Here is a 14296-nt window from a genome sequence, read left to right as displayed (position 1 = left end):
TGCGGAACCACCGCCTCCTCCTCCGCCGCCGCGAGAAAGATGGTGGAGGAGCAACAGAGGAGGGTGGTCACTTTGAACACGTTCTCGAGGGGGGTCGAGGATGGAAATCGTTGCGCGGGGAAGGGGAACGATTCGCGCGTCACCTTCGACTCTTTTCGATCGTGCAACAACGATTCCTCCGATTCCTCGATCGACTCGGTCCTGCCTCGTCGAGCCACGAACGGGTCGAGGCGGGGGCTCGAGAGTTCGGCGAGTGCGGAATTGGAGAGGAAGGGGGATGGGGGGGCGAGATTAGGCGGCGCGCGGACGGAAGTGGAGAGGAAGGAAGGAAGAACGATGGGCGAGCGGGATGGGAAGAGGGAGAGGCGGCAGCAACCGATATACGCGGTCCCGAATATTTTGTCGAAGTCGAGGCGCGATCGTCGAGTGGCCGTTGTGGACGGTAATTACGTGGCGAGCGGTGACCTCTATCGCACCACGGCCAAGTACATCGAGGACATAAACAAAAACATAGCGGAGATCGACAAGAGTTACGAGGAGTTGAAGAAGAGCTCGTGCCCCGACGCCAACAATCCCGCGTACGGGGTGATCAACAGCAAGATGGTGTCGAAAGGGGAACTGGAAGGGTCGTGCAATCTTTACGGGTACCCGAGGAAACGGGACATGGCGCCCATGCCCCCGATATCGTCCGATTTCGGGGAAAACCTGGACGAGAGGGGCGAGAAGCAGGGGGAGGAGGAGGAGGAAGAGGAAGACGTCGATCCCGGGAACGTGGACGAGAAAAGAGAAATTGGCGCGATTTCGGACAATTGTTTCGTTTTTAAAGGCAGGCCCAACTCGTCGGGCAAACTTCCGCCCAAGTTGCTCCCGAGGTCGTCCTCGATCGAGAACAACACCTCGAGGCACTCGACGGGCTCGACCACCACCTCCTCCTCCACGAAATCGAGCGAGTCGTTGTACGCGATCAGCGAGGCGTTGACGGGCGGCTCGTCGAATCCCCTCGATCTCGGGGATAAGCAGGCGCGCGGCGCCGAGGAGGGATCTGACGGGATCGACGAGTCCAAGGACGAGTCCACGTCTTCGACCGACGACGACAGGCCGGCGATCGCCCGTTCCGTGGATCGTTCACCACCAGCGTCGGTCACCGGTCCGATTCGAAGGAATCGTTCCAGAGTCGACTGCGCGGGCGGAACGTGTTCAAGGAGAGAGCGTGACGATAGGACGGTGTCGGTTCTCAAGTACGAGGGCGCTCGTCGTGGGATGAACGGGGCTTTAATGGAGAAGAATTTTCACGATTCGAGAAATTTTTGGGAGAGGAACAACGGTCACGCGGGGAGAAGATACGACACCCTGCCCTCTCGAAGATCGAGAGTCGCCTCGAGACCTCTTCACAAATCGAGCGAAGACGTTCTCGACGGCGAACGGTTGATTCGCGCGAGATCGTCCTCTCTGCGCAGGCCATGCGCCAGCGACATCGACGTCAGTCATCGAAACGACGCCGAGACACGTCTCTCGATCGATAACGGGGATAACGATCGGGGACAGTTTGAAAATTCGTGCAACGGCTGCCCTTCCCTCCCCTTCTATTTGATGGACGCCACGGACGTTATACTGCACGGTCGCAAGTTTCACAGGCAGCAGGATCGTTTCTCGAGATTGTTCCACGGTAGAACGAGGCACAATTCGTTGGAATCCGAGGAGGCAGAGGACAAAGATGATAACGAGGATAATAATTGCCGGCGAAACGGCTTCGCCACTTTGCCTAGAAGAGGAGGAGGGGGGAATCTGTCGAAGGATCAACCGTCCAACGATCCTCTTAGACGTTTATCCGGTAACGTGCCGATCCTCGAGCCGCTTTACGAGCACGCAGTCAGCGATCCGGTTAAACCGAGGAGCACCGAGAACGTGATTCCTTGGTGGGAACTGGCCACTAGGAAGTACAGGCATCGAAGTTGCCCCTCGTTGCAGGTAAACAGAACAAAGTAGAAAAAAGGAAAATATTCAGGTTCGTTCGTTACGTTATAACGTTTCGTTTCCTCGAAACATGTGAGAAATATATTCTCCTTTTTAAAGAATCGCACGGAATCTCGATTGGAACGATTCCACTCGGTTCTATTTAACTTACACTTAACTCGATTATTCGACTTCTTTTCCTCGAAGTCGTTAATTACAGAACGTTGCCACATTGCGTTATTGTGTAGCGTCGTGTGCACGGTTTTTTTCCGACTCGACCGTGTTGCCATTTAATTGACACTCGCTGGAAAGTAAAATCGGTGGAAATTATTTTATTCGCCCTCTTAATCTTCCGGATGGTAAAAGCGACTCGATCATGATAATAATGATTAATAATTTTTCACGGGATTTATCGTATCGTGAACGGGTGTCGGGAAGGAAAAGGAAATGAATAAATTCGAACGCGGGTACTCTTGATCGTCAAGGCGATCCACGTGATTTATTTCGCCTTATGTCATTGCTTAAACTGGTGCGGGTAGGTGGAGATATACTCGAATAATAAATTCGATAATAAGACGTGACGGGTGGAGCCGTCAAACGAAATTAAACCGAGCGCATACCATTGAACCATTAGAAAGACGATGCGTAATAAAGCGTAGGTCGACAATGCCACTCGTGCTCCCGATTGAATAATTATGCACCGGTATCCTCCTCTCAATTCTCTCTCTCTCTTTCCCCCCTTCTCCTCCCTTGTCTTTTTATGATATTCGCTTTTTCTTCGTCGTAAAGACGAAGAATACGAATTTGATTCGAATTTAATTCGAAATTCCACGATAGTTTGCAAAATCTTTTTTAATAAAATTGCGTATAAGGAAAAAGGGAGAAAGATGAAAGGAATTGAATCCTTCGTTCGTGCAATTTGTCAGATTGCAACGCATCAAAATGACAAAAAATAACAACAAAGGCTGCATGAAATATACATAGAGTACATGTTTGATGAGCTTTGAAGTCGATTTCAGAGTTCGCTCGGTATCATAATGTAACGAATTATACGGCCGTATTTATACGCTGCATTGGATCTTCGTTCAAATAACTATATATCATAGTGTCATCGAATAAATTACATCAAACTTTACATGATTGGATATAATAATTTGATTATTCTTTTTTAACCAATCTCGTTTTTTCCATTTTATATGATAGTTTTATAATTCTTTTACATTAGGATTCGAATAAAAATTACGTATAAAAAGCTATTTTATTTAACTCAAAAATATATATTGCATGCAAAATACATAAATATTTCTATCTCTCTTAATTCTTCTCTTATAATACTCACTTTTTCGCTATTTATTGTATATCTTTTTTCGTAAAAATGACGTTGCATCTGATATTCGAAAATCGTTTAACTTTCCTATCGATCTAAATTAATAATAGAGCAAAACAAATTTCTTCGAAACACGTGTTCAAATTTGGGACGTGAAAACGTAAGAGCGGCATTAAAATTCGCGTCACGGTATTTTTTTTTGAAACGTGACTCGTCGTCCAAAATTATTTGGACGTATATTTTCTCCCTTGACCAAGCAAAAATGGAAATGGTGAAAAAGGGCTCGCATAACCTGAGCGCCTGGGTCGCACGGTAGCACAGAAGACCCTTCTTAAATTTTCTTCATCCAAGTTCCATATATCCGTGGCAGGTAGTCGCCCTAAGAAAACATTTGCTCCCCGAGTCCAGTGGATCTAACCGATAATCAATCTTGAACGAGATGATACTCGCCCGTGTACTCGCAGATGTTTCAAAATTTTTTTTTTTTATCTGTTTAAATATTTTCGTTTCCCGGAACAATGATTGGTCGATTTTCCTCGTAAAGATAAGTTAAAGATATCGTATTTATCAAAATGTATACGTAAAACGTTCGTCAACCTATCAAATATAAATTAAAACTGTTGATATAGGTTCCTTTGTTCACTCGTAATGGTTAAAATTTTTCAACAGCTGATAATTTACGGTGGCACGCAATATTTAACTCTTCGATATTATATTTATAAATTAGGTGAGTTTATCATTTCTTTAATTTAAGAAATGAATATTATTAAATAACGATGCATTTTATTTTATTCCATGAATGAAAAAGTGTATAAATAGGCAATATGTAATTGCAATGTGGAAAATTTTGTCGCTTCGAAAATTGCGTTGAAAGATCGACGCAAGATTTAACGACAATTATATTTTATTTAGTTCACATTTTACGAATGTAAGTACTTTAATGGAAAAAGTCCGTCGAAAACAAAATCGAGCGAAGAATTCTTGCTAAAAACGAGCTATTCGATTACCTATACACTCGAAACCTCTTTGCGTCCACTTGTAACTCTGCCACAAGGGAAGTGCATTCTCTTCACCACTTCAACTTCTCCGAGAAACGACCTTTCCTCCATTTTTTCGACCATCCCATTATTTTTATCTTAATTCGTCGAAGTGGACAAAGAGAATAAGCTCGCTTGTATTTTACGCGTCAATTACTTTCTTGTTTATTCTATCCCTAAAACCGAAGTAGTTTTTCTCTAAAAAACGGTCCGTGAATGCGACGGAGGTATCGGGAAATCCGAGCCTAAAAACCTTCGATCTGTGTTTTCCTAGTGACCTCCGTGGGTGATAATATTGAGCAACACGTGGGGCGAGGGAAAGTCGAGAGAACGTACTATAAAACTGGGATTTGTGGTAAGCCATTTCACTCGTTTTGGATACCAGATCTTGTTGTAAAAGTCTCTAATTCCCCTCAGGACGAAGATTTATCGTTTCACGGTTCGGTTAAACATTTAGACCCCCATATTGCGTTAAGCGATGTTCACTCGCGTAAAATTCTCTTAACTTTTCTTTTCCTTTCAAAAATGAAAGATACGATGTGAAGTTCATTTTTCAAAAAATAAATTTATATACGAACAGTGACGAGCAAACTTTAATGGTCGAAGTTACGAATAAAGTTACTTTGATAATTTATCGTTCGAAACATAATGATAATCGCAAATAATTTTAATAGGTTATATGAAAAACGGATCAATTAGCTACGAATAAATTCGTTATCCTGATTCAATTTTTAACGATTCACGTGCCATCTATGTCGCGTCGTAAGTAACTTGACGTGGTACATCTGCACATGCGCGGCTCACTGAATCGCACGCCAAGTAAAAAGAGATAAATTGTCGGAATCGTTACGAATATTGCCAATTTGAACGCCAACTTTGACCTTCAACGTCAGAGTTCGTCGCGTCGAGCTACAATTTCTCGTCTCTATCGCTGTTGCCTTTTACTACTGTTGTTTTGTTTATTACGTGAGAACAGGTTTCCGAAGAAACTAAAATGGACATCGCGTGTTCATCTTTCGCGTGGGTATACACACTGTTGCGCCATTCCCGTAGTAACATCGCGCTCGAGTGTAATGAACTTAAAGGCACGCGCGTTCTTATCTGAAAATTACGCATTCCAGATCGAAAAGTGCGAACTCGGCTACTTTTGTTGGCTGCCAAGGTTGCCACCTTGCCAGACTTATCCTCTTAGAAACGTGCGTGAATAAGAAACGGCTTAATTTCGAGAAATACGGGAAATGTTAATTAGTCGCTTCGTGTGCATAATAAAAAAGCGTCAACGAGGGAATAGCACGCGTGTCAAGAAAAATTCATCCGTTTTCGTACATGACTCGGTCGCGTTAAACTCGAATGTAACCGAATGAGTTTTTGTGTAATCTAGAAAATACAGCGGAATTGAACGTGCGTCGGTTCAATAAAGCAATTTTCTCGATGTAACCGTGTTATTACCGAGCTATACGTAGGAATTATACTCGCCTTACTATGGAAAGTAAGTAAATGGAAAAAGTAGCCACTTCTCTCCTTGGGCTGAGGAAGAAATCATACGTAATTTTAAGAATCATTTCATGGAAAATTTCGAGCAATAGGAACGTTTATTAATCCGCCACTCTTTTTCTTGCACACAATCGAAATTATTCCGTAAATACAGAAATATATTCGTAGAAAATTCACATAATCTATCTATAACTCGTTCTTCGTATACGCTTTAATCTCAACCACTTGGTTCTTGTCTGTAACAAACGCTGTACCCGTATGTATAAAGTTTCAATCGATTTTTCATCCGACACGTATATACGTTTGTTTCGGTAATATTTAAATATATGCATATATATACATACAAATAAAAATCGAAGCTCTGGTTATCGAGGCGCATTTCACATTTTACCTACTTTCTGATTGATGAACGAACAAATAATATATACGTTGCTTTTCGACGAAAGAAAGAAATTGATTTACGAATGACGTTGTTACGTCATTTTTTATAAATTGATCGAAACTGAGAAAAAAAATTAAAAGAAATAATTTAAAAAATTTAATTCGTGCTGGATCATCGATATCGATCACTGCAAAATATATATATATATATATATATGCGATAAAAATTCACGCTCTATCGATTTGCCGCGTTCCACGAGAAAGCTCGAGCATTTCTGATCTCGTTAAGTCGCCCTATGAAATCGTACGAAAGCCTAAGATGAAAATTCGATTAACCGATTGATTAGTGCCGCACGAATCGGCCGCAGGTATCTACGAAAATTGTATTACGCTAGGATTCGATCGAATCTATTTAATCGCAAATAAGAGCTATATATATATAGAGAGAGACAATCTCTAACGTTAGAGATTGAACGTGGCCCATTAGCACGCCCGGAGAAAGTTGGAATAGAATCGCGAAAAGCTTGTAAGAGGATTATAACACCCGGAGGTTAATGGAACGTAGAAATAACCGTTTAAAAACCGCTGTGCTATTGGACCGATTCCGAAAGTATATCACTTTTTCTCCCATGAAAGGAAGTGAAAATCTTATATACAACCGTCGAAAGTATTTTAAAGATTTACAAAACCTTTTTACACGCATGGGGAATTTTTCCGCGCCCGTCTCTTAATTGGTTGATCGCGATCGAGATATTCTTACAAGAATATCTTGTACACTTTTCTTAATTATCTACATGTGTTAATTGTAAAGAGAGAGATGCGCGTGAGAAAGCTAATGCTTTTAAAAACTAATAACTCGAAAGGTATTGTTAAAGTAACAAAATTTGTTTAGATCTCGTGAGAAATGAGTCCACGTTACGAATAACGAATTTAATGAAACACCGTTTCGACCTATTTTTATCTCCTTAACCTCGTATATACGTATATACTTTCCAACCCGGTGTTTAATATCATACCTAATACGTAGTAGCGTGGTAAGAACTTATCACTACTTGTTCTAAGCTTATTCATTTATAAAATGAACGTTAAAACTGCCGCGTTATATTCAATAACAAGTTTGGCATTTGTAACGTGTCGTTTTACTCGTAAATATACGTACGTTTATCCACGTGTCCGAAGAAGGAGAAGAAGAAGAAGAAGAAGGAAAATAAGAAAGCAACGAATCCTACGTAAAAATTAGTATGTGTTCAGTTGAGGTTTACACATGCGCCAATATCCATTTCCGTGCTCACTTATGCGCTCCGGAGAGTATAATGTTTCGTGATGGAGAATCGTTCTTCTGCGGCCTGGGAACTGTTAGCCCAGTTAGCTCGGGTCGCAACGCTTCGAGGATTATGCTATGTTCACATCGCGTGTTTTCTGGTCTCGTGTGAGAGACATTTATACGGAACGAAACTATTCCGTGTTATTTCCACCCTTTTCGTTTTAAACCGACATTGCGCAAAAGCTTGTTGCGAATTTTATTCCTTTTTTATAATCATTTTGGGAATCGTTAAAAATGAGTTTACGCACGGTTAATTATAAAGTTATAATTCCGTAAGTTATTTATTATAATTTATTGCTCAGAACGTGATAATAATTGCGGATAATCGTACTTTCGAACGAATAAATGTTATATAAGTAAATAAGTAAATAATAAGTAAATTACTTTTCGAGATTTTTAACTATTTTTTATTTTCTTCAACAAGTTCTGGTAATTATCTTCGTCGAGTTGGAAAAAAATTTCATGAAAATTAATAAGCGATCGTCAGATAATACTGTTAAAAAGCGATTTGCTTCAAATATCATCAAACGATAATTCATTGAATCTGTCCAGCAGTGAGGGGGAAAATTTAATTGTTGAAATTACTTGGACAAGTTACTTAGATAATTTATCGTTCAGAACATAATAATTATAATGACAAACATTATGAACAGCGTGATTATGTGATTATAATCAATTATAACAGCTATAAAGCGTTTCAATGAGCACTCGAAGTAACTTTATTCAAAATTTTTCAACGGATTAACACCTCTATGAAACTCTCACTACATATTTGCTCGGTTCAAAGAAGTCAATCTTTTCGAGCGTCGACTCGATCCTCGTCAAATCGTTGGTGTTGAGTTTTCGAGCAAGAAATACGTAAAATTACGATATTCATCGGATGCTACTCAAACGCATCGGGCGTGAATACAAAAAAGGTATATTTATATTCCAATCGAAAAGTTTGTCCCGTTGGTAAGGTGGATTAAAACATACAGGGGGGGGATTTAATATTCATGGCTGTAAATATTCCCCTTCAGAAACCAAGAAACTCTGTGGCTCGACTCTTTTAAGGGAAACAAGGCGCGTCACTGTGCAGAACGACGCGTTTTACGGCGCATCGTCGGCACGTGCGTTTTTGCGGGACCAGCTTCCGGTCCAGTTTTTGCTCGCCTCTCTCGCTCGACCCCTCTCGTCGAACCCGTTGAGGGGTGCGACGGTAAACCGAAACTTCTCTCGATTCCATCGATCCAACGATATTCTTCCAATATCCTTTCCATAACAATTCCTAACAATTTCTAGATAAACGACACAATATTCTCGAATCGAGAGGATCGCTTTTTCACGACTTCTTCGGCAAATTTTTCCACTTTTTCGATATAAAATATTAGAGAAGGAGCGGAAAGAAGGAAGAGAAATTCAGGGGGCGTTTAACGCGTGATGGATGGCGAATCGTGATAGATCGAGAGGGAAAATTCTGGTGATCCGAAGCGTATATTTATAGCTTTGGTTTTCAATGGAAATGGTGGACGTGTATCGTCACGGTTAACGATGACGCCGTTTCGTGGGGAGCGCGTGTTTCGAATATCGATGTTGCCGCGTCCAGTTACGAATTACAACGCGCCTGCGCGTGAGTCATATATTTGCTTGCAATTAACGGAGAATCGCGCGAGGCACATCCATCCTCCAATAGGACTAGGCTTATAGCAGCAACAACCGTTCGATTCTCTACGCGAGATTCGACGTATTCTCATCGAAATTTCGCAGCGTGTACGATTCGACTTGAGAATAAATATTATTCTTTAAGATTCGGATAATTTTAATTAACAATCGCTTTTTAATTCTTTTAAATCCCACGCGTAAAGTAAATATTTATTTACTTCTCTCATCCGTGTCATGTTTGGAGATGAAGATAGGGGGGGAAAATTCGATATCGCGACTGGTTTCTCGAGGAGTCTGTTCTTCGTATTATCGGTAACTCATCCTACGCGATTGAATACCGATTAGAGGGAACGATTTTGAGAAATTAAGAGAGCGTGGCGGATGGTGGATCCGCTTGTTGGATCGGGATTAAATCGAAATGAAACCGCGAAAGAGAACGGTGAAAGATGATCTACGGGTCGGGTGTTCGCAGGGTGTATTATATCGGGAGGAAGACGAGACGGTGGGAAGTTAAGCGATCAGCGTTTCGAGAGAGCGATAAATTATTTTTTTCTGTTTCACGGACTAACTAGCGTAACTGAGTTTCTCGTTTAATTGGAAATTAATTAAACCTTGGTTTTTCTTATGCTAATCGAAGGTGTTGATCGAAGAAAACGCGGAGAATCGACGACTCGAGCTTCGTTTAAAACTGTCAGTCGTCGAGGTGGTTCGAACGATATGGCCTAATTGGAGAAAATTATTTTTTCCCAGATTTTAAGCTTATACTCGGAGATTTAATTTTTAGGAAACGATACTACTTATTATTTCTTAAAAAATTTATAAATGACTAAATATATAAGAGAAAGTGTAACGTTTAAAGCGTTTAATTTGTAGAGGATAAAAAAAAATGTAAAATAATTATTATGTAAAAAATATACAAATATATAGAAAAATAAAACGTGTAATATTTAAATGTGAAATGAAAATAACAAAAGAAAATTAAAGTTTTGGAATGTAAGAAGGATGAAATTTATAGATTGGACGATTTGTATTTGTTATTTTTTCTTATATCACAAGCAAAAATTTATAGCAGGCATGGCAAATGTGGCAATTGTAAGAAAACAGACGTCAAAAAAAATGCTTTTTAAAAAAAGAAGTTATTTATTATATCCGCAAGAATGAGACTGAAAATTATAAAATGAAGAAAGCATTGCAAGAAGACATACCAAAAATTGAATGAAAGAAATAAAAAAATTGCCAAGTAAATAAACGATTATAAAAACGCGTATATTATAATATAAGATAGTTTAAAATTAATCCATAAATGTGGCTGGATTAAAGAATCCGTTCTCTATATATCATGATCGGCCATAAACGTTGAAATTAATTTTAATATAATTTTGTAAAATTTTGCGAATCAAATATAGCAATAAAAAATAGTAGAAAGTTTCTACTTTTAATATTTCCATTTTTTATCGCGTGGAACGACGTGGAAAAAACATGTAAAAAATCATTAATAAATAATTGCATTTGTGAATTACTTGATGCAAATATGATGCAATTACTTAACTTTAAGCTTAATTTACAAAAAAAAAATTTATCGATAATTTATAACGATTTAAATTAAAATAGATGTTTCGAGATGTCGAATATCTGTTATAAAATTAAATAATTGAAATTTAAACGCTTCTTAATAAATTTACAAAATATTTCTCAATTTCGCGGCGTTTCATGGGGCGAGTATTCCATGCTTGCAAAATTCGGATTAATGTCGAAAATTTAAATATCACGTCTAATTTGAGATAAAAAAATTTAACCATTCGATAATATATCATTCTACGTTTTATAAAATCATACATAAAGAGCTTATTTTTAAAGATATAAATATATATAAATTATTAGAATATAATATTTTTGCAATTAATTTGTATATAAAATCATTTTACGTTATTTGTAAAACATTCGTAAGACACGTATTAAATCGTATTAAACATTTTAAATTTTCAAGCTTCGTAAACGCAACGATCGTGGTTCATTGGAAGTGGTGCAACAACAACAACAACAACAACAACACGAACACGCTAGTTTCCAAATCGATCGAGATGCGAAGCAGTCCGACCACGCCAGTTATCATCCGTGGCGAGATACGCGTTTGACGCGTGGGCGGTGCGTGCCGCCCGAACGTAAGCTCGTAAATCGCCGGTGGCGTCGACCGTGGGATGTTTATTAAACGTAGGAGTTCGAAACGGTCGCGGGAAGAAGGACAAATTAAAGGATCGGTGTTATCGATGTATCGATACACTTGTCGTCCCCTCTTATACCTCGATCGTTAAAACATCGAAGGAACGGAGTCGACACGGCTATTTCTGGGCCACTGAATGCCCGCCCTCTGTCGTTTCACGTTTCGACACACCTATGACGCGCGGGAATCGCTCGTATCGCGCCTCGTTCACTTACCACGATTTCCCACAGGGTACGCGCGTATCGCGTTACGAGAGAATAAAATTTTAACTTGAAATTAATTTTAAATTTTACCATTTGCGCTCGAGTGGTGACTCTCCGCCGCCACTCGGATTCATGTGGTATTAGATTCCTAACCTCTTTACGTATAATCTTACAAGTGTGGAACAATGTATTGTCAAATGGCTAGATTTTTTTTTTTATCTCAAATTGGATCGCGATCGAACTTTTTGGCGTTAGTTCGAGTTTCATGTGAGTCGTGGGAATAGAAATATTGTTTTCAACGTTCTCGAATTTTGCAAGCATGGAATATAGTAGAATGAAATTAATTCGAGCGAAGATGAATTCGATTTTTTCGTTATCGAATAATAGAAATTATTTGTGTTCATTAAGAGATTGACGACAGAGAGAAGGAAAATAGATGAAAGACATCAATAACGAAATTATTTCTATTCGTTAAAAGATTGATGACAAAGAGAAAGAAAATAGCGATGAAAATAGAGACGCAATATAAGAAGATGAAAAATAAGAACAATAGACGTGAAATTCCCACGTTATTGAGATCGTAAAGTTTTCTCTTGAAACGAAATAAGGAAGATGAAAGACATCAAACGGCAATACTTGCCTCGACGAACCGGGGGTGCAAAATATTACAAAAAACAACGATGTACAATATTTAATATTCAACAAATTTTCTTTCCTTATACGTAAAGATACAAAAAAATATATAAAAATTTTAATTTTTACGTGAAATCATTTTGAGTTAATTGTAAAAAAGTATCTTTTGAATTTTTTTATTCTCTATTTTTTTAAAATCTCTAAAAGAACATTAAAAAATCTTGAAAAAAAAAATATACGAAAAAAGACAAAGCCACGAGTACATTCGGTTGTATTTATATATAGAAAAAACCAAAACTGCAGGTCTCACGAGTCAACTCGTGCGCTTAATTTCCATCGTCGTTCTAAAACTTCTTTTTACTTACAATCCAGCGAGACCAAGATCGTTTGTTCGTGAAGGAGAGAAACAAAAGGAGGGATAGGAAGAAGCGGAAGAAGGTAGTAAATATGTGGGTGGATTACGGATTGTGCACGCCCGATACAATAAAGAAATATATATTTGACACATTCGGCGCGTTAGAGCCGTGCGTGGGAGAGCATCGTATTTACGCCCGGCTTTCCAGATCCTTCCAGGGATTTACCGGTCTCTTCCTAGCTTCTGCCCAGCTTCGAGTTATTTTTTTCGAGATTTTTCGCGGCCAAAATTATTCGAAGATATTATTATTCTCAAAAACGCGTTCTGAAGCGGTTTCCAATTTTTTTCGACTTACGTTTAGTTTTAACGGTCTGACGATTTCATGGACATTCCGCGTCATTCAACGAGACAATACATTTTATTTATATCTCTATTCGGAAGGCAGTGAACTCGAGCATCGGCTCGAACAATGCGACCCTCGAGGTTGACAAAAGGAAGAAGAACATCGCGTGTCTGTGCAACCTGCAATCATAGTTACGAGCGTGAAAGCTCGTTCCGTGTACAGGAAGACGGAGAAGCAACGACAATGAAGGAATCCTGCGCCCAAGAAAATTATCCGTGTTTATGATAATTTCTCCGCGATTATATATATATATAAACCTTTGTTCCTGGCTAAATTTCGTGAGAAAGAGTTTACCACCGTGCGAATTACAATTAAATATGTAACGTAACAATTCGTAATGTTAATCCGCGAGGAAGAAAGAGACGCTTCTCGAACCGAGCGAGATAATTATCGCGATATTTGTGTATCCTGGTGCCCTCTCGCGGAATTTTTCTCGTTTTATTCTCATCCTTCTTACGAAAAGCGAAGAGAGAAATTAAAAGAGCGACGTGTGGGTCGCGTTGTGGGTCACCTCGCCTACGAGTCTTCTTGTATACGAATGACGTTACCTTACTAACTCTCTCTCTCTCTTTCTCTCCATAGATTCGAATAAATAACGACGAAGGTTGAAAGTTTTTCGTAATAAAAATTAATAAAATTATATCGAGATGAAACTCGAGATGAACATCTGCTCGAGATCATTTTTAAGGGGCGGTATACTTGAAACTGTCGGTGGAAGGTCTGGCTCTGGAAAGATTAACGAGAAACCAGAAACCTATTCCGCATCTAAGCGTATTTATGGTTATCAAGGTCGGTTACAAATACAATTTTACTTTATTCTCGAAATTATTTCTCGAAACATTATGACCATTCGAAGGGGGAGGGGAAAAAAGGAATTGAGCGCAGCAAGGAAAATTAGATGGCCAAATTGGATAGGTTGGAAAATAGCTGCAGGGCCACTCGACCTTATCAGCCATATCCGTTTCAAAAGCCTCTTGATAAAAATATATTCGAATTTAGAAGAAGACTCGTGAGCCACGATATTTAGTCGATATTTATTCGACTCCCTTGGAATAGAATATTACATTTAATAAATAAATATAAAAAAAATTATTAGTGTGTTTATAGCAGTTTGTAACGTGATTTTGATATTTGTTATTCATTTTTCTTTTAACATTTCCTATGGAATTGAACCCTATCTTTTTAATGTAATAAGAAAAATTGTGGTAGAGTGAACTTTGATGATTTGTAGATATTTTTTTATAAATTTTATTTATAGCATTGTTTATCGTCGTTTGTTATGTTTGGTATAACTATGTGATTGAAATTCGATTATTTTAAATTT

General features: G+C 39.0%; 1 protein-coding gene across 9 annotated transcripts in view; it reads left to right on the top strand.

Moving 5' to 3' along the window:
• LOC108001070 (protein sickie) overlaps nucleotides 1-14296 on the top strand; it is a 144796-nt gene that overhangs the window by 123645 nt on the left and 6855 nt on the right. The window lies entirely within an intron of this gene.

This window comes from Apis cerana, linkage group LG3, assembly GCF_029169275.1.
Source record: "Apis cerana isolate GH-2021 linkage group LG3, AcerK_1.0, whole genome shotgun sequence".
Taxonomy (NCBI): Eukaryota; Metazoa; Arthropoda; class Insecta; order Hymenoptera; family Apidae; genus Apis; species Apis cerana.
This window is presented reverse-complemented; position numbering and strand designations above follow the sequence as displayed.